Genomic DNA, 21,680 nt, shown 5'->3' on the forward strand with positions numbered 1-21,680 from the left:
AAAGAGTAATTATAGATTTAGTACATTACTGATTAGCGACCCAACACTCAACAGTGATATTTGGGCTAATATCAGTGATATTAGCCCAAATTCCCGACCTACCTAATTTATCACTAGATCCTGATTACTAACAGTTCATTATTATTACTATTATTTATTCGTAGAATTATTAAAAATTGAAATGATATAATTCGCCATCATTCGTTAGGATTGGAATTGTTTGAATGCTGTAATGTCATTTTTTCCAAGTAAAATGCAAGTTTGTTTGGTGGATTAAAAATACATAATGTTTAGAGATTTTTGGCTATAAGCCTATTTCTTAATCGTAAGGTCTTCTTAAGTTGGTCTCATTTTGAATTATAAGCCTACCAAGTTCTTGACAAAATCTTGAGTTAGACAAAATATTAAAGTATATTAAAAATATGAGCATTCAATTACATCTTTAGCAAGATTTGAATCTGGGTCCAGTGTATTTCTTAAAAAAAAAAAAATTTTTCTACAATATTAAGGTATGATTTTTTTTATTAAATCATGATCCATTTATTACACATTTCTGAAAATATACAGAGCGGAGGAATTTTAAATCAATAAATATAGATTAATGGCTAAAATAATAATATCGTAGTTAAAATAGGAATAATACCTAGAAAGATTGGTGAGCATTTTGTATATTAATGATGATAGTGACAGAAATCTGATATCTCAATCTCTTTTTAATGTTATTTTAAAATTAAAAACATTAATATGTCATCATGAACTGGAAATTCAGATGATTATGAAGTACTATTTTACTGTTTTATTTTATAATTTAAAAATTGTCAATTAAGTATTATATAAATTACTTCATAATATAATATCAAAAATATAAGAAATAATATTACAATTAAAAACATATTCACTTATTATCGTTATTTACTCACGAAAAGCACGAACTCTATAAAACTAAAAAACTGGTAAAATGAATATTATAAATGACATCGAGAAAAAATGATCAAACACTAAAATTATAAAATAATACTGTCTATAGATAGACGAATTATTTAATTTCAATATGCAATCAATTCAAAATCAATAAATTTGTTACACAAGTTAATATTTTGAATATTTCTCAAACCCATAATCCGTTAAATCATAAACATCCGTTCCTATATAAAATTTAGCCGATCGTGAACCGATTGACGATTCATCAAAATCTTTTTCTGAGTAATACTAGGCCTAAAATATTTTAATTTGTTTACGATGAAACTCACTAAAGATAATGTCTACCTTTTAAATACAACGTAGGTGGTCAGTTTTTCTTCATTTGTAAACATTTTCATTAAGGTAATCTAACAACTACGATTCTTACTTTTTAATTATTATATACATGCTGTACCCTGGGGTTCACTGACGCGGATTTTGGATCTGTACCTAGAATAGGTTTTCAAGAAAAGAAAAAAAACATTAAACTTTTGTAAACATTCTACCAAATTTAAAGATTGGTACTTCAGCAGGCATATTGATAAATCGGTCTAACTTCTTTGACAAGGGTTTAGGTCAAATTGTTTCTAGTGGTTGGTTTTATCCTGAGAATGTTCGTACACTGCAGGCTTTATTTGTTGATCAGCGATGTTTAGCGTTCGTAGACGATGTTCCTTTAGGCGAGTAGAAAACACTACAAAAAAATTTATCTGAGCGCTTTTTCAAGTACATTAGCGGTTTTCTCTTCAGGCGCAAGAACGATAAGAGAATTAGATGAGCTCATTTTGGAACAGATCACTTAAAATTGCTGTCCATGAGAGAAGGAATCAACCCTACGTCAGTCCTGCCCATGGGATCTGCTAGTAGTCAGGGAGAAACGCAGCTTTAGCGGAAAATAAAGTCTTTTAAACTTCAAAAAAATATTATAATTGTGTAAGAGGTATTCCAGGAATAATCACAGACTCCCCTTGGCTATAACCGGTTAGCAATGAACAACCGGAGTAGTCGTCAAGAATATGTACAGTAATAATTCACTAAATATTGTTCACGTTTAGAATTTTCACACACGATTTTGGTCCGCCCCCTTCCCTTACAAATGGGGGAAAATGTGCAGTTCTGCCAAGTCTAAATACCCAATTTTCACTGCTGAACCTTCGGTTTCATATTATTTGATCAAATACTTTGCCATATCCAAAGTGGAATTTTTAAAAATTGTGAAATAAGTACAATTTTATTTTCAAAGCACTGTCTAAATATCAATTTTCACAACTCCTTCGATTAGCGAGATATAGAATTTTTATAAAAAAACTTGCCCCCCCCCCTTTTTTCCCCTTATAGACGAAGTTTTTCAAAATTCACAATTCACTTAACCTACGTTAAGCGGTTTGAGCTGTGCATTGATGAATAGTCTGTCAAGACTCTTTGCTTTGTATATACTAAAAATATATAAAATATCTACCAAAATATATCAATGGAAAACTAAACCAAGTAACATAAAACCGTTTCCTAACACTGAAGTAATAAACTGGTATTAAGTTCTTTAATAAACAAAGTAGTAAAATGCTATAAATCAGTTTCTTATGAATATTTAATTGATAAATATTTAATAAAACTGAATTCACATTTTAGAATTTACTACTGTACCGCACTCATATTACAGGCAAAATTAATAACGATTAATACGAGAAATGTACTTTTTTTTTTTACTTTTATGACATTTATTCGTAAAATTTCATAAACTCCAACTTTCCAAGATTCCAGTTATTATTTATCTTTTTCATTTTAGTGTTGATTTAAAACTGAAATTAGCTGACTAATGGAAACAATAATCATTCTGTTATAGAATTACTATAAGTAAATTCTTCGGAATAGTACAAAAGTAATTTTTTAAATTAAAATCACCTTTATTAGACGATTTAAGATATTTTTGCTGTCGTCATTAATGAAATATTGGAATTGCTCTTTTAGTAAGCTATTACAAAAAAAAAAGAAGTAAAACTAGTGTACCACTGTTATATCGTAATGATATTTTACATCCTTAGACACCCAACCCTTGTGAGGACACCCGCCTTGTGACGATTCCGGTCGCCACATCACCCGCTCCCTTACTAAACCCTGATGGGCTTTACCGGAGATCGTCTTTTACACCCCTCAGACTTGAAAATTCAACAGTCATCAGTTTGACCTCTCTGTCAAAATTATTCCTCGGCAGACATTACCATAATATATTTACACAACCTCACTATCTTTATATGACGTTTTCCAACTACGACCACCTATCATAATTTACAACCCTCAAATGCCAAATTATCCGATTCCCGGAAGCGCGATCCCCGCGCCTTCCTCTAAAACCGAAGGTTTCACACAAAAACTCTTCCTATATCTAACTTCAATTAGACTATGCACTTAGATCATTACTTGAGTCTTTAAACACAAAAATACTATCCTCGTACTATCTCTCTCTACTCTAGTCTGCTTTAGGGAGCTAGGTCAACGCCTACACCACCCACAATGCAGCTCCATCTTAGAGTACTCCACACATCAATTCTTATCCTAACAGCGAATATTTTAGCTAACCGGGGCTCGATGCAAAATGCCTATCTTGGCGAAGTACCTCATTCGATGTATAAATGATATTTACAGTCGGACATCATTCTGATGCATTCGGGAAAAAAATGGTTTGGAAAATTTATATATTGTTTGGATAATGAAAAAAAAAATCTTACGCAGTTCTGTGCAAGAAGACCGATTTTTAGTTATTTTATTTTGTATAATTTTTTGTTCAAGAAATATACAAAAAATAAATAAAATGAAAAACAGAGTTATAATTTAGGTGTTTATTTAATATTAAAATATATTTTCTGTTAATAAGAAAATTAATTTATTATAACAGTAATTTGATGACGTGATTAAAAATAACGAATAGAGCCTATATGCAAAAGCATCGAGTTTAAACTCACTCACCACTATGACTTACTGCACAAGCGCGAATGAAAAATACACCAATACAAAGTTTGCTGTCGATTTTAAATTGAGCGTAAGTGAAGAACAACTCAACCATCTTCATAAAATTTTTTCGTGTACAATTTCAGATACTCTACTACAGCATATCTAAATTTCAATAAAATTGATCTATTAGTTTTGGAGATTTTCGAACCACAAAGGTCTATACAAAAAAAAAGGTCTATATAAAAAAAAAGTCATATACAATGTAAGTCTAAATAGAAATTACATTTTAAATAAATGATTTAATTTCGATTTAAATCTAATGGTATCTGCTTGCTTTGTATTTGCTGCAGACCGAAAACTTTGAAATCTAAGAAAATTTTTATATTTTACTTTTCAGTTCTTTCTTTTAAAGCCGGTTTTATTTTTTGATATTTTTTAATTAGTAAATTTATATATATATATTGAACAAGATAAACATATAAAATACTTAGTTTTTGGATTTCTTACTTTAATAATGTTTCGATACATTCGTAGGTAATAAATAACCGAAGATTTTATTATAATCTATTTGTTCCTTAATAATCAATCTATTATGAAAACTGCTAGAATAGCAATTTAACCTAAAAATTTTACAAATTTTGTGTATAGTTAACTGTTTTGCTTAAAAAATACACGTCACTGAACTATAAAACCATTACGGAGGAATTCTTCGTAACCGAAAAAAATTACATTAAATCAGTTCAATAGTTTCAAATTTGTGCAACAACAAGATAGTATATATACGGGTTGAATTAATAATTTTTAACATTTAAATCTGTTAGGAATAGAAAAAAACAAAAGGAGTGGATGAATTTTGAAACCAAATTTATTTTTATTCATTATCATATAGTGATGAGGATTATAGTTTAAATGTAATTGAAACATTGCAACTACACACATTACATTAAGCATTTAGTTTTTATACTAGTTTTAATCTATTTTTAATTTTTTCCCCATTGATTTTTAGTAGGAAAAAATACAATGTAGGAATATATGTATATATATTTTAGAATATTTAAATTAATATAATTAAAGTAATGAGTAGCTTGTTAAGCTTCCCACCGTGTTTAAAAGTTACGTCAAACAATAACCAAAGGTATTTTTATTAAATTTAAAAAAACCTATTATCTTTAACAAAATTATTAATTATCAGCATTTAAAAACAGAATAAATTAAGATAAATCTGTATAATAATAGTTGATAGATACACAACATTTGTTTAAGATGACGTAAAATTTCCATTTGATTAAGGAAGGTTTTTCTTTTTATCTTATATTAAATTTACTTTAATAATCCTTTTCTTATCCTCAAAGAGAATATACAAATAAAGTAATCTGATTACAAATAATTATTATTCCAATAAATTTAATAAAAATAGTTTAATCAAGTAATTAGTTCAATAATTAAATGTAAATAAAATCGATAATTAATTCACGCAAAAGGGATTATTCGGTTAAATTATAATTAACTTTATTAACGAGAAATGTTAGTTTAAATGTAATTATTAACAAATCTATCTTAAATTAGATCAAGGGGTTTTAATAAATATAATTAAAAAAAAAAAAAAATAGTTAAATTTCATTATCATTTTCATTTTTACTTAACCTTCAAGCTTACTGAGCACTACTCAATAAGAAAGGAATTGATAATTTAAATATAGCAAATAAAATCTTATTTATTAAAAATACACCGCCTCTCTGTTTTTTTTAAAGCAATTAAGTAATTTGAAATAAAAAAACTAGTTTTGGTCTATTATGCAACATATCTACTCAACTTCTGAATCCAGTTACATTTAAACTGGATTCTTTATTCTACATAAGCTTATAATTTAACATTAATTTTCTTTAATAAAATCAAACTCCCAATCAAGAAGCCCAATCCTTCTTATTTTGCTCATTTTTATTTTAATATTTTAAAGAATTTTGTTCTATTATAAATGATTGTATCGCAATGTATTTCTAAGGTTTAAGAAGACTGCTTCTCTTTAAGGATTAAGAAGTTAAACACCTCGATCATAGATCGGACTTTTTGTACTGTCACTGCAGAGGAAATCAAGTCCTCGAACGGGTAGGCAGGCAGACAGTTATTCCAATCTTATCACCCATTCAGCGAGTGTGAAACAAAAACTTTCCAAGAAGCAAACGATTAATAATAATGGAAAGGAATGTACTAAGATAAAGGGAAAATGTATTCACAATGGGGTCACGAAACGAAAGGCATCGAAAGATATATCTTAAGCCCCTTCCAGGAAGTAGTTATCCCTAGGGAGCTAGGATTATCTTTACTTATTATCTTTACAAACATATTATCGATAGACTATAAGATTAATTTAAATATATACAGTAAATATAAATTGCTTTGCATATAGTTATTGAAGAGCCACATGAGGTGAAGATCAGTTTTCATTAAGGCAAATTCCTACCAATTTATCAAATTATGTGACGTATGGATCTATCTTATTGTATTAAATCGTTTGGCCAGATCTTTTCTGTAGGGTATGCTTCATAATGATATTACTGTCGCACCTTAAATTTAATAATTAAAATTAAAATTTAACCCACCAGGCTGATCCAGTAGTTAACTCGCCGTCGCAATTCAGTTGTTTAACAGCTGATTTTCGAAGTCGAAGGTTCTGAAATTCGAATTATAATAAAATTTATTTCATTTTATAGGATTTGAATATTAGACATTAAAAATTCCTTGCCTAACCGGGATTCGATCCCGGGACCTCCGGATGAAAGGCCGAGACGCTACTACTTGCGCCACGGAGGCCGGTTGTACTTTTGTGGTTGGATCAGGAATGATCGGCCTTAGTTTACAAGATTACAACGCATTTACATGTAATACATATCGTCCTAATCTCATTGGGCCGTGGGAGAGGAGGGGTTGCTCATACTTCACTTGTTGAACAGATTACGACATACACATTAGGAAAATAAATATATGTTATAATTAAAATGTAAGAAATTATACTTTGGTGAAATTGGACCTCATTTTAAAATTTATTTTAAAGAAAATACTAAAAAATCTAAAACTTCTGAAATATTTTCCTGAATGTATTCATTACGAGTATATGGGATTGTAAATAATATAAAGAATATATAAAGAAGCTTTAAAAGCTATTCCATAATGAAAAAGGTACACAAATCTTAAAAAAATGAAAATAATTAACATTATTTGAATGGACGTACCATTTAGTACATAAATTTTTATTAATATAATTTCTCGTTACTTTAATATTATATCCAGTATTACGACATAAAACATAACTCCCGATTATTATAAATCACACAGCAATGAGGGGAGTTCACAAATCAAGTAAATTATAAGCTTAAACACTCTTTAAAAACAATAAAACCGAAATGTGTTTTGAGTTTGACGTCTGAAATGAAAGCGGCCCCTTATATATCTCTGTTAATTAACAAAGACACCCCAAAACAGTTGGATTTGATATGCTTGATGAACATGCACAAATACTACATATTTTCTAGCAGATTAATAAAATCAATGTCGTTCTATTTTAAGTAGGTACGATATGTGAATTAAAAAAAAGTTATTCAGTGTTAATTGGTTTTGTTAACAACTACTAATAGAACTTTAAAGGGCTTCCCAGTTAACGTTACTAAGCAGATTTTGCAGAAAAAAAAAGAAAGATCAGTTTGTTGATATACCGATGATTTTTCTGAATTTCATAGAAATAGCGAAATCATCATTGTAATTCTGGATCCGTCCATCGGAATTATGGAAGAGTTAACTGTTTTTACGTTGCAGAAAAGTTATCTTTTATCTGAAAAATCCTGACTACCTTGAAGCTTAATAATTACATCTTTGGTTAAAAGACTGACATATAGGAAATGCCTTGCCTTATGTCAGTTGCTAATATAAAACATCTACATCCTGTTCGTCCTTTAAAACTTTATGAAAAAATCTTCAGGAAACACCTTCAGAAACAATCATTAATATAATTTCCAAACGATAAATATGCTATTTATAAATAAATATATTCTTTTATTAGAATTTATATTAATAAAGAAAATATAAAAGATCTAGATAAAAGGATTATTGTTAACCCAAAATACAAATGAAATTAACAAAAAGAAAGATTCCTATTTTTTGTTTAATAACAAAAAAAATGAGTAAATAAAAAAAATTTCGTCTGTTACGAATATTTTTAACAAAATTCAGCTGGTAAATGCATGACATTTGGATACGATAAATAAATGACAAACAAAAAATCCAAACAAAATCCAGTCTCTTTTTTTAAAGTGACTGAAAAAATCATCTCCTTTTTTTAGTTTCGTACTTACATAATAATAAATTGTCAAACTTCGTTTGTACAATGAAAACAGGACAATTTTATCTTTCTTTATAATATATATATATATATATATATATATATATATATATATATATATATATATATTTAGTGTTAATTATTTTCATACACGTATATTAATAAACTTAAAAAACATTCTGTTTATTTACGCTTCAGTAACTAACTATTGTTATATAAAATTAATATTAAGACTAAGATAATATCAAAAATTACATAAATAAACGCAGTTTTTTTCTTTTTCCTTTTTTATCCCGCCCCCCAGAGTCGGACCCGCACTTAAGCGTTAACGAAGCTCCGGGGGGTGCCATTGCCTCAAACAACCTGGGCCCGGCTATGCCGTTCCCAATGCCCCACCCAGGCAGCCGACTCGGTCTTTATTGTTGCCATGCCTCAAATAAGAAGACCCCCGAAGGGGTTCCTTCACCGGACTCCGGTCTTTCAGGGCCATGCCAAAAATAAGGAGACCCCAACAGGGTCTCCCCCCGCTGGCTGGGTTTATCCCGTTGGTCTGCTTGTCGAAGAACGACCTTCCGTAGCTTCCTCCACCAACGGCTTCTCGAGATGAATAAGGAGCGTACTTCCAAATCTCCTTCCTGCGTATTCTGCCAGACGGCGCAGGATCCGCCCCACCCGCCCAACAGGTCCACAAAAGCAAACCGAAGAATCTTTTTCTACTATCCGCGTATTGGCCGCAGCAAGGCTGGAAACCACCTCAACCTCAACTCCAGATGTATCAACAACGACAACATACCCCACACCACAAGCATCCAAGTCCTCACCAGTATGATCAGCAGCACTAGTCTTCCCAACTAGTATTTGACCCTCCTACAGCTTTTTATTTAATAACAAAAATAAGTAAATAAAAATATTTTCGTCTGTTACGAATATTTTTAACAGAATTTAGCTGATAAATGTCATGACATTTGGATACGATAAATAAATGGCAAACAAAAAATCCAGTCAAAATCTAGTCACTTTAATTCACTGAAAAAAATCATCTTCTTTTTTTAGTTTCGTGCTTACACAGAATAAATTGACAGACTTCGTTTATGCAATGAAAACAGAGCAAGGTTATCTTTCTTTATAATATATATATATATATATATATAATTTTTTTAATGTTAATTATTTTCATACACGTATATTAATAACTTAATAAAAATTCTGTTTATTTACGTTCCAGCAACTATTGTTATATAAAATTAATATTAAAATAATATCAGAAATTGCTTAAATAAAGAAACACTGTTAAAAGAATTTATCATAACTTACTATATTATTTATTTATACAGACTAATTATTTATTTATATTTTTTTAAACTAATTAAATCTTGATTCACGGTATTTTATCAATCATTTTTTTGGTAGCTATTCATTTTAAAAATTAAAAAAAAAAAATTTTTAACTTTCGCTTTAATTTTACTCCTACCATATTTCGAAGTATATATGGTAATAGCGTTGTTTAACTTCTAAGATCTACAGGAAGTGATTGATTTTATATAAACAATGAATTTCAATTTTGTCGTTTTAATCTAACAGCACATCACTTTATAACAACCTATATTTAAAAAAAAAAAAAAAAAATGTTAAAAAATTTAAATATTCTGATTTTATTGTTAAAAATGTAAAATTATCTTCTGATATCAATTTATTGGAAAAATATAATAGGAAAAATCGTTTTCTTCTGTAATCACTTTGAAATATATATGTTATTTTATAATGGTATTAAAAAGGAAGATTAGAGAAATAAAATATAAATTTTTTTCTTGTTTAGAACAAGGTGATGATGGTAGATAAATATTACAGAAAGAAACAGACAAATAAAAACAAAGAAAGCAAAAGAATTTGCATTTGCACAATTCAACACACTTAACGGAATATTTTTTAATTTAATATAAATTATATATTCTTCTAAACTTTTACATGTGAAGACATTATTTGTGTGTGTGTGTGTGTGTACTTATATTTTTTGTCACACAATTATAAATAATTGCCAGAAAATATAAGGACGTGCATAAGTTTAGTTTTCAAGTATTATTTGAATTAAAAAAACAGTAATTCAAGAAGGCATTCCAAATTGTTTTTATACTGTGGTATATTACCAAGCAATCGATGTCAGAATCCTTTTAGACACAAACGTTCTTTCTTTCCTTTTTTTATATTAACGATCTCTTTCACACAATCTATTCACAAGTTCTGTGCACACATTTAGGAAGAAAAATAATCAAAACATGTAGTGCGTTTTATAAAGCACGTTGAATATTGTTTTGAACCAATACAATAGACCAGTACGGTACAAATGAAGTACGCTAACGACATTGCGTACAGCATTCAATAATCATCAACGTAATCATTCCATTCACAAAAATATGACAGTTTAGTTTTACAAATGCAAAAACGTGTGAAAGACAACTTTTCAAACGAAACGGAAGCCGGGTATAAAACAATCAAAGCATTTTTACGTAAATAAATCGCTTTCGAATCGTAATAATCGAACAGGGGAAATCAAAGGAAAAAGGTTAGTTCTTATTTAAAAGATAGGAAGTTATTACAACATTAAAAACATTTTTACTGATTGATTAATATCATACAGATCGCTTATACACTGCACTGAAATTGCCTTAACATAATTTGCACGATGGACTCGCACTTCTAAAATGTATCAGATGTCGTGGGTTTTAAAATTATTTTTTTCCTTATTTATTTATTTTTTTTATCGTGTATCATAACTATATAACTTATAAATTACTCTTGAAAATAATACAACCATTTTAAACAAATAACAAGCATTCTATGCCAGGTTTAATAGATAAAGTGAGAAATGAATGGTTTCACATTGTCTTCATCAATGAACTGAATGCCAAACACGTCGAAATTCAATCATACAAATGAGACTTTCACTTTTAAAAGTCACTGACTGGCTTCACTGTTTATTGGATAGAATATTAGTCGTAGTGAAAATAACCTTGTACCTCAGGTACTATATTCGAAAACCAGAAAACGTTCAAAAACCGATAAAAAATTAACCTGCATTTAAACTGCCAAACAATCATCATTACATATAAAAATAATAATAATATTTATAGGTTATTTATTTAATAAATAGAATAATGCATTTAGAAATATATGTGAGTAAAACTCAGAAATAGTTTTAAAAAATGAATAAATAATGTTGAAGAATTAGAATAACTGTTAATATTACAAAAACAAGTTACAAAAAATCAAAACATGAGGAACGTTTCTTACATGTGGGTATAAAAAAACTCGCAACTTGTATTAAAAAGTGAAGTTTGGTTTCAGACTACCATGATCGAAAACGAAAAATGTATAAAACACATCTAAACTAATGTTAACTCATTCAGATTACCAATCCTGTTATTTTTTTAATATTTATTTTTTGTAAATTTTTAAATGGCCACCTAATTTTAAATCTTAAATGATTTTCTCTAAACGATCTTCTAGAACCCTTTTCATTTTCGAGTTTTATCAATAACCGTTTAGTTCTAAACTAAATAACTATATCTTTGTTTTACACAGTATTAACAGACGTAATATAACTATAATAAAGACTTCGGAAAATATTAAAACATAACAAATTAATGTACCCATTACGGTAATAAAAATAAAAAAAATGGCATGAGGCAGTAACAGATTTTAAATAATATTTAATGAAATTTTGCATAAATTTTGGATAATTAAAGATTAAGTTAAACAATAAAAAATATAATTTACTAAAAAGTAAGTTACAGTATAGTAAGTTTAGCTTTTGTCTTAGTAAAACTAAGAAAAACAGACTGTCTTAAAATCTTGGATTTACTGATCGACTTAGACAATTTATTACCAGTAATACAATTTCTTGGAAAATAAAAATCACTCTAAAAACAATTTTGAATAATATGTCCTGAAAGTTTTAACAAGTTAAAATACTTTATATTTTTTATGAACATTTTCAAGAAACTGTCTTAATTAATGTAATGTATAAGATAAAAAGACAAAAAAAATGACTAATTTAATAAACTTTCTCAACAAAATGTTTACCTACCACCAGTTATCATTTGATAGACTGTTACACAACATTTGTCTGTTTTAAAAATTAGAATTACAGTAATTATCCGCTTGCATTTTTTATATCATATCAAATAAAAAAAACTCACACAACAGTCGCACGATGATAGTATTAATAAAACAAATCACATTACTATGTCACTCTGATAGAATGTGTGGAGTTATTAGACCATAATATCTTATCATCCTGATAGTATATGTTTACAAGTGATACGAAAATAAAATTACACTGCCTTTTACAATTAAAAAAAAAAATTAAACCTTTAATATTAAAAGAAATACTTTTTTTGTCACAATAATTGTAATTGTCTTTCACGCTTGAAAAATGTTGCATTACGTTTCCTACTTTATAGGGGAATCTTCTACTAACATTAAAAAATTAATTTTAATCATTTAATAGCACCAATATATCTTAAATTTACTAACCTTTTAACTTCTTTTGAATCATTCATTAAATTAAGATTTTAAACCCATAATTCATAATTAACCGTCAATAATTAACCACTTAATTATAAAATAATAAGTGAAAACCAGCTCCGATTGTAATTCGAATATTTGGTGGAGGGTGGTTTTATGAAACTTTTCCCCCTCAAATATTATTTATATATCGATAAGATATTAAATAGATAGGGGAAATTGGTCCTTTGACATTTTTATGGACACCCGAACCCCTCAGTAGATTTTTCAAAAAAATAATCATCAATATTTCATTTATGTCGAAGCCATCCAACCAAATGCAAGTGACGATTTGATGCGGCCTGGATATATGAAATATAACTAAATTTCCTTATCCAGCTCACTCCTTTTGAAAATGTTGAAATATTTGTCAAAATGAGCATTAAGTATCGTTAAACATATTTTAAACAGTAATTAACTGTAAGATTACAACAGTATTAATCGAAACCCGCACTGGTGGAAATTCGTATTATTGCAACATTTGAGAAAAGAGTAGTTTTTGAAAAAAAAAAATTGGAAATAGTTATCAAAAAGACAATACACCTATAATAAAAAAAATTAACCTTCTGACATTTTAATTAAGATGTGGCGTCTCCTACTGGTTTTTGTGTAATAGAATCTGTGAAATTATTACATCAAAACATCTTAACATTCTTTATGTCTAGCCATAAAAAATTATGCTCATATAAAAAAACCCATGCTAATCATGCATTTATCCAATCCCTCTTTAGATCTATAGATTCAATGGCTTACGAATAGAAATCATACCGCCTAATTTTAAGTTTTTACATCAATCCATTCCTGAGACACTATGCAAAATAGAGTGCAACAAATACAATTTTTAAGCGGTTTTTTGTCGCATCAGGAAGTTTCATACTTGCCTAAGTCAAGAAAAAAAGTATCACGATGAATTATTTTTAAATGATAGCAATATTTTTCTCCATTATACTGCATAATAGTAGGGAAAATAAAATATTCTCTTAGGATGATTTTAAGTTAAAAAAAAGTAATAGCTATACGAAATCGTTTTATCTGCATAATAACTTAAACCTTTAATTATTTAATATTAATATTATTTTATTTATTGGAGAAATTTTATTTTTACATTCATACAAAAAACTTACGCATATATCTATCTATTATCTATTATTACCTATTATATATCTTTCTAGTGTTTCTGTGAGTATATTATTCTTTCACGCAAAAACTACGCGACCGAGTGACCTAAAATTTTTCATCAACATAGTTTTTTTATCTAGAAAGAACGCAGAATTACTGGCGTTAAGAAATCTTTTACCGTTTCAAGAAGGTAGCCGTTTTAATGGCTTGTGATATCAACCAGATTGTTTCTTGCGTATATTCAACTTTTTATTATGGCCAAACCGTTAATCAAATCGAATTCAGAAACCACTTGCAGTATTTGATATCAAATTTTTTACAACAAAAAAATTGTTTTTCTGATATTTCTTTTGGTTATCGAGGAAAGTAGATTAAAAGGTGAAACGGTGTACGGCGCGACGCCTCAATCAATGCAGCTGCTCTCACTGTTACTAAGCCTGCGACGCGACTGGTTGCGCCTGCCTCAAAACAGCAAATAAAAAATGTAAGAAACGAATTTTGCTCATCTCTTCGTAGTATTTGTCGGGTATCGCTAAGAACGATGCAAAATACTTTTTTACCCTTACGAAGGACGTGTAACCGGCTACAACTACCATTTTTTTTTGGATAGGGGTCACTATTCTAAAATCCGCACCGTTCAGATCACTCAAAGTATTGTACTGAGCAAACTACTGTTCTGAAGAAATTACAATAAACTGATAGTTTCTATAAAGTGAACAGGTTTTAATCAGTGTTCACTCTGCATCAAGCATGCAGAATGAAAACAGTAGGGTCCAGGGAGCGTAGCCCCAGGCTAGATGAGAAGGGCGAGCGAAGTGAGGTCTCACCGGCTAGTATGTATTTACGAAAAATTACATCCCAGTAAAAATTTTTGTTGTAACACGTTTTTAATAATACACCGTAACGTAGTTACTCCGATAAATTTTATGATTCAAAGCAGTTTTATGTATCCATGTTGAAAATGAAATCCAGCTCATCTACTTGTCTACTTTAGTATAGCAATTAGCAGTTCGCATACGTTTTAACTGTTATATTCTATCCTTAATTCAATTTTAATTTAGTAAACGAATTGAAGATGATAAAATGTAGAATTAAGAAATGAAATTAAAATATTGTAAAGACAGACTTACTTAAAATACTCCTTTCAAGTCTTTACCTGTTATCTGAACGAAGTGTTGAATTTTTAAGATGTAGTAGGTCCAATTTTTCCCGACAGGCACTGCAGCCTCAAATAAGGATTTTGTGTAACCATTATGAAAAGAAACGGAATCATACTCAAACCCCGGAAGGGGGAGGGAGATTGTAATCAACAATAATGGATCATTAAGATAGAAGATAAGTTAAAAAAAAAAAAGGATCAATGGAAAACTGTTAAACACTAGGATTTAAATAACTATTAAGCATGATTTATCATACTGGAATAAGCAGCTGGAATATCGACATATTACTGTATTACGTGAATCATCGTCAAATGTGCTGTTATATATAAGTTGCTATATACGTAGTTAAATGATAAGATAAATAATTGTAATACAGAATTTATTTTTTGAAAAAGATTTTTTCTTATTTTTAATGCAGAATTCATTTTTTATGAAATATGTTTAATAAAGTGTCAATATTTTACATGAGTAAGATTCAAAATAATAGGATTCTGATAATTCATTTGACAACATTAATTATTTATATAACATATGTTTAAAAATCATTTTTTTGGATTATTCAATAAAACCAAACATCATATATCAACAAAATTCTTTAAAGAAATATATATATATATACATCTCTTATATAAAAGAGAATGTCCTGACTGATTCACTGACTCATAATCAAAGTACAACCAAAACTATTATAGGTAGAGACTTGAAATTTTCAGGGTAACTTCGCATCTTTAAGTAGGCGTGCACTAAGAAAGATTTTGCGAAATTTTGATTTTAAGGGGTACAAATCGATAAAAAAATAAATTTCGTTTAACAGCGCTATCTTTTGAACGTAAAGCAACATACGCTATTCTAAATATTTTACGATTCCATTGCAGTGTTTCCGATTGTGTGTCTGCTATAGACTAAAAAACTACTGGACCGATTTACGCGCGTAGAAGGGAGAAAGGGAAAAGTCGAAAAGGTAAAAGGGAAGAAGGGGAAAATGGAAAAAATAAAAAAGGGGAAACGGGGGAATGGAATGGGGAAAGAGAAAAAAGAAAAGTTGAAAGAGGAAGGGGAAATGGCAGTAAGGGAAAGAGAAACGGGAGAAGGAAAGGGAAACAGGAAGGGAGAGCGAAGCGAGCCATGACCCTCTATTCGTGACGGGAAGCGCAAGTAACCATAGAGCACAGGCGAAGCCGCGATGGTGATGCTAGATTTGGGATTCTAATAAATTTGTTTTTTATCTTTATTGGACTTTTATTTTGAACTATTTTAATTGATTCCTAAAATGTAAATAATAAACAAATATAATAAAACAAATAAACAAATTAATAATATATTAATAATAATTTGTTAATAAACAAATATTGTTCAATTTTTTATCTTCCTTTATTTGTTTTCCTTTATTTTAGTTTTGGGCAACCGTTCATTGTTTACCGTGTATTCCTTCAGTATTTTTCATAAAAAATTTTATTTACCGTTTTATCAGGATTTATGAAAATCTAAATATAATATTATTGATTAAATATTTTTTATGTATAAAAAAATAAGTTTGCTATTAAAAAAGCATTGCGAGAAGTCGCGACGGGGTATGCTAGTATTTATATAATATATTGCGAGTGATTCATAATCAATCCCTTGCCAAAATTACTTACAATAAATTGATGAAAATTTGTATACACGTTCTTCTTTACTGTGTAGGTAAACAAAAACTAAAAAGGATTTTTTTAAATTCCAAGTTTAAATGTTTAAAATGGAGTAACAATAAAATTTACCATTTTTTTTTTTTTTTTTTTTTTTAATTGCCCGGTAACAAATGGAAGATATCAACAACTTGCTTTTTGATTTGTGTAATCTTTATGGGAATATCTAAAAACTAATTTCTAGATTTTTCGAAATCCCTTGTTTAAAGATGTGAAGAAAGTACAATAAGTTTGAACAAATTTTACCCGTTTCAGACTATAAGAAACGAGATACTTAGTAGATTTGGGCTTGCAAATACTCTTCAGATAAATACCTAAAAACAATTTTTTTTTTAACTTCGATTTTTTAAGGAGTGTGACGTTATACGGCACAGCGGCTCAACCAACACACCCACAGCCACTGTTACTGTATGTGCAACGCGACTGGCTACACCTGCCTCCAGTTACTTGATTAAAAAACATAAAATAAAAAAAAAAATTGACCGCGACGGGGATACCAGTATTTATATTAATATAAATCTATAAATGTATATGTTGTTCCAGGTAAACCCGTCAAGGGCAATGGAAGAATTATTTTAGCAGTGCCGTCGCTGCGGCCGGCATTGTCCTGATCAAGAGACAACAGGAAGCGGCACCAAGCAACAGACGGCGCTATCCGCCTTGCTCAGAAATGCCGCTTCAGAAGAAAGTCCGTTCAGGAATTGTTTAAAAAAAAAAATTAGCTATCTATCTTCTTCATAACAATAACAAGATTTAATGTTGCTATAACAATCGTTCTATTATACAACTATCACATTTTTTTAAAAATCGATGCTATGACGTTCAGGCGCACGCAGTTGAAAACATTTGCTTATTACGTATATATGTTCTATTTATTAAAAGTTCTTAAAACAGAAACTAAAAAACGTCTTGACTTTTACGATTTATTGATATTAATATTTATTAGTTATACTGATATAATTGGCAATATAATATATATATATATATATATATACGTGTGTGTGTGTATATATAATATTATTTATTATATTGAAGATTCAGATACTCAAGGCAAAGTAAATAAATTATCATATTTGTTTTGAATGTTTATGGAATTTTAGATAATCTGATTTGAACTATATTGTACAAAATATATATTTTTTTTCTGTCTTCTGTGAGAATTTAAAATAAGCTAAAAAAATAAATTATCAATATCGAATCAAACAGCATTTATTTTGCAAAAGAAAAGATTTGGAAAAATAAAAATGAAATTTTTACATAAAAATGATGGCCAATTTTCCGTTAAAGGTGTCTTGATAATTTTTTTTTTACTAACACATTTTATTAGCAAGCTAATAAATTGTAAAATAATTATTACAATAAATTGTAATAACAATTGGAAAGAGTTGAAAAAAGGGAATAAACTATAAAAAAGAAAAAATTATCTCTTCATCCAAAAAAAAAATTTATAATATAATTTCAGAGAAATTTCTGAATTATAATGATCATTACTGATCAGATTATTGAAAGATCAATGATCAATATTAAATGATCATTGTTCACAAACGTTGGAAATATGTTAAAAATATTTCTCCATAAAAATGTATATTTCTCCATAAAAAAAAAGTGAAATTTGAACATTTTTTTCCCGTAGCATCCCTACATATTGTATATGTAGTCCAGTTAGATTGGTGGATAGCTTTTAAATCACTGTCCGTCTCGAATTTCGATTACCTACAATAATTATAGCACATTTTTTCACCTGTAATTTCATCCATATTACCTCTTTCACTAATATACAAGTAAAAATTAATATTCAAGGTTATATATTTTTTTTAAATATATACTTAATTATATTCTCTGGTTGCATAAGCCAAATTTTGTGCGCTAATAAAAAAATAAAATAAAATACAAATCTCTAAGATTATCCTTAAACCTAATAAACTCTTTTGTATTTACATAAATATTCGCTTAATAAAAACTCATCGTACTTTGTTTTATCAAAGTAATTCACGTCTCAAATTGTGTTTTTTGGCTGCTAACTGAATGTAATACAATCGTATTTTAATGCTGAATCATAAATAGAAATTTACAAGTACTGTTGTAGGTTGCAATAAACAATGGAATGTTTAGTCGCTTATCTATGAAGTATTACAATGGAAAGTAAGAGCTACATCAACATTATGTAACGTAAAAATGTAAGCTAATTTTTTTTTTGCGTAGGCTTTCAATGCCAAATAATTTGTGTTAACTGCCAAATGCTCGTTTAACAATCGCTAAAACAATTAATAATTTTATAATAATGCATAAGCCGATAAAAATAATTGAATTTAATTATTCCAAATATATTGTTAGATAATTACTAACCTACGCATAAGCTGAGCGTACACGATAAACAACAAATAACTTCTTCAATATCGATGAATGTACAAGTTTCAATCGCTGATCAGAAACGTTACTCTACGTTATTAAATCCCTACTCTACTAATGCGGTAAGTATTGGTATATAATTAATTGTTTCACAACGATAAGAAAATCAGTTTATTGGTTTATATTAGTTTTTCTTAGGCTTTGATTCATATAAAGCACCTGAGTAATTAGAAGTACCAGTTTTACAAAATAAGTTGCTTTCTCTAAGAGTAATGATAACCATTATATAGACAATCCTTGTAAGTGAACAGTCACGTTATCACTAGTAGAGCTAGAGAATATCATGTATATTTTGTCTTGCCGTACTAATAGACAACAATGCATTTGGCTTACAGCAGAAGGCAGCAGGAAACCATTACACTTCTAATTTTGATTAACAAACCTAATATATGTTTTTTAGAATGTTTATGTTGTTATCAGAAGTGATTTAGGATTCAAAAGTCATGATCAAATACTTGAAAACACGGAGGATGACACTTTTCTTCCGAGTTTAATTTTTACTGATGAAGTGTCGTTTCATCTCAGTGGAAAACTGAATACACGTTGTTCGCATATGGGGTCTACAAAATCCTCGGCACACTGCAATATGAAAGAAACTCTCCCAACGCGCCCTGTTGCAAACAAAGGTTTAAGACCATTCTTTTTTGAGGAACACACGGTTACAAAGTGTTAACGTACCAGAAAATGGCTTTTTCCCCAAAAAAATGAAGATTAACGTCTTCATTTTTCAACAGGACGGATCTCCGCTCCATGACGGCCTTCCAAATCATTTTTGGAAGGCCGAGAACACGTTGAAGATCAACCACGCTCAGGGATATGTTCAACTTCAAAATCTGACGAAAACGTTGAGCGTGTGCAGGTTCTTGTGAGATCAGACCGTCGTTTAACATTAAGGATGATGAGTGAACAGTTACATTTAAATACTTTCACCGAACATCAAATTTTGAAAGACGATTTGGACATGCGAAAGGTTTGTGCGAAATTGGTGCCAAAAAACCTCACAACGGAACAGGACAATCGAAGAAACGCATAAGAAGATCAACGCACAGTTGATCTTCTTGTATACTCTCAAGAAGATCAACTGTGCGTTGATCTTCTTGAGAGGATTGACAATGACCAAGAATTCTTCAATCGTGTGATCACAGGTGATGAATCCTGGATATTTGAGTACGATCCTGGAACAAAGCGGCAAAGCGAAAAGTGGTACACTCCATCATCTCCTCGACCGAAAAAATGTCGAATGAACAAATAAAATATCAAAACCGTGCTGATTTGCTTTTTTGACAGTAAGGTATCATGCATAAAGAATTTGTTTCTCCAGGACAAACTGTCAACCAAATGTTTTACAAAGGTACCCTTGTAAGGCTCAGGAAAATTGTGATTCGCGTGAGACCAGACATTGCAAACAAGTGGATGCTTCATCATGACAATGCCCCCTGTCACACGGCCATTTCCATCACGGAATTTTTGACTCAAAACGCATTCCTACGGTTCCTCAACCCCCACCCCCAATCGTCTGATTTGAGTCCTTGTGACTTTTTCCTTTTACCGAAATTGAAACATGTCTTAAAAGGACGTCATTTTGGAACTCTGAAAAACATTCAAAAGACTATGACCGACCAGTTAAAAGCCCTACCAGTTGAAGCCTTCCAGCGCTGCTACCAGGAGTGGGAACAACGACTCCGCCGGTGTATAGCTGCCCAAGGGAACTAATTTGACGGGGATAATATTGTTGTTTGAAAAAAATAAAAACTTTGGTAAGTAAAAAGTCAGTCTCATTACTTTTCTCACACACCTCGTATTTTCCACATTTATATGAAGTCGGTTTTATTCACTGTGATAATTATTAAGTTTATTTTCAATAATCTATTCAGATATAATTTTGTTTTAAAATTATTTACTTTTCGACATACTTTAACGTAAAAAAATATTTTACAAAATTATAACTTCTCGGCATCTTTTTTTATATTAAACAGGAAAGAAGTTATAATGACGCATGAGACGGGGAAGATTAATTACTAACTAATCAATCGTCCGTTACAAAAGTATGTCATTTAGACATACTTTCGCAATATAGAATAAACGTAGCTAATACTCTTCAACACATAAAGAGAAATACGAAGTGTTTATAAAAGAACTCCTTGGTTCAAAAATATCGTAATAAAATAATGGAATCGGTTAAAAGCATCCGGTTTTCATATTTATGCTCGTCATATTATTAAGTTTTTCATTGAAAATATTTCACGAGGTATTGGCTCTACAGTGCGAATCCAGCTGGCAGTCACGCTTAGTCATTACATTCGCTTAACAGTGGTTAATAATTATTAATAAATCAATACATTTAATCAAAAAATAAAATAAAAAATATATGTATATGAAGTCGGGTTCGAACCGATGTGTATCCGGTTACGGATCCGATACGTTCTCACTTACACCACTTAACTACATAAGCGACGCGAAACAAAATTAATATATAAACTAATATAAAATTCTGATACGGAC

At 29.5% G+C, this 21,680-nt stretch overlaps 1 protein-coding gene across 3 annotated transcripts in view; it reads right to left on the minus strand.

Moving 5' to 3' along the window:
• The window catches only part of Gp150 (leucine-rich repeat domain-containing glycoprotein 150), a 111,395-nt gene that overhangs the window by 64,311 nt on the left and 25,404 nt on the right, over positions 1–21,680 (minus strand). Inside the window, exon 2 of one of the 3 annotated variants that reach the window (XM_075381281.1) lies at positions 6,510–6,580. The exons of the other annotated variants lie outside the window; for them this stretch is intronic. The gene's annotated coding sequence lies outside the window, so the exon portion shown is untranslated. The remainder of the gene's footprint in view (positions 1–6,509; positions 6,581–21,680) is intronic. 3 annotated transcript variants of the gene reach the window in all.

This window comes from Lycorma delicatula, chromosome 1 (genome assembly GCF_047948215.1).
Source record: "Lycorma delicatula isolate Av1 chromosome 1, ASM4794821v1, whole genome shotgun sequence".
NCBI lineage: Eukaryota > Metazoa > Arthropoda > Insecta > Hemiptera > Fulgoridae > Lycorma > Lycorma delicatula.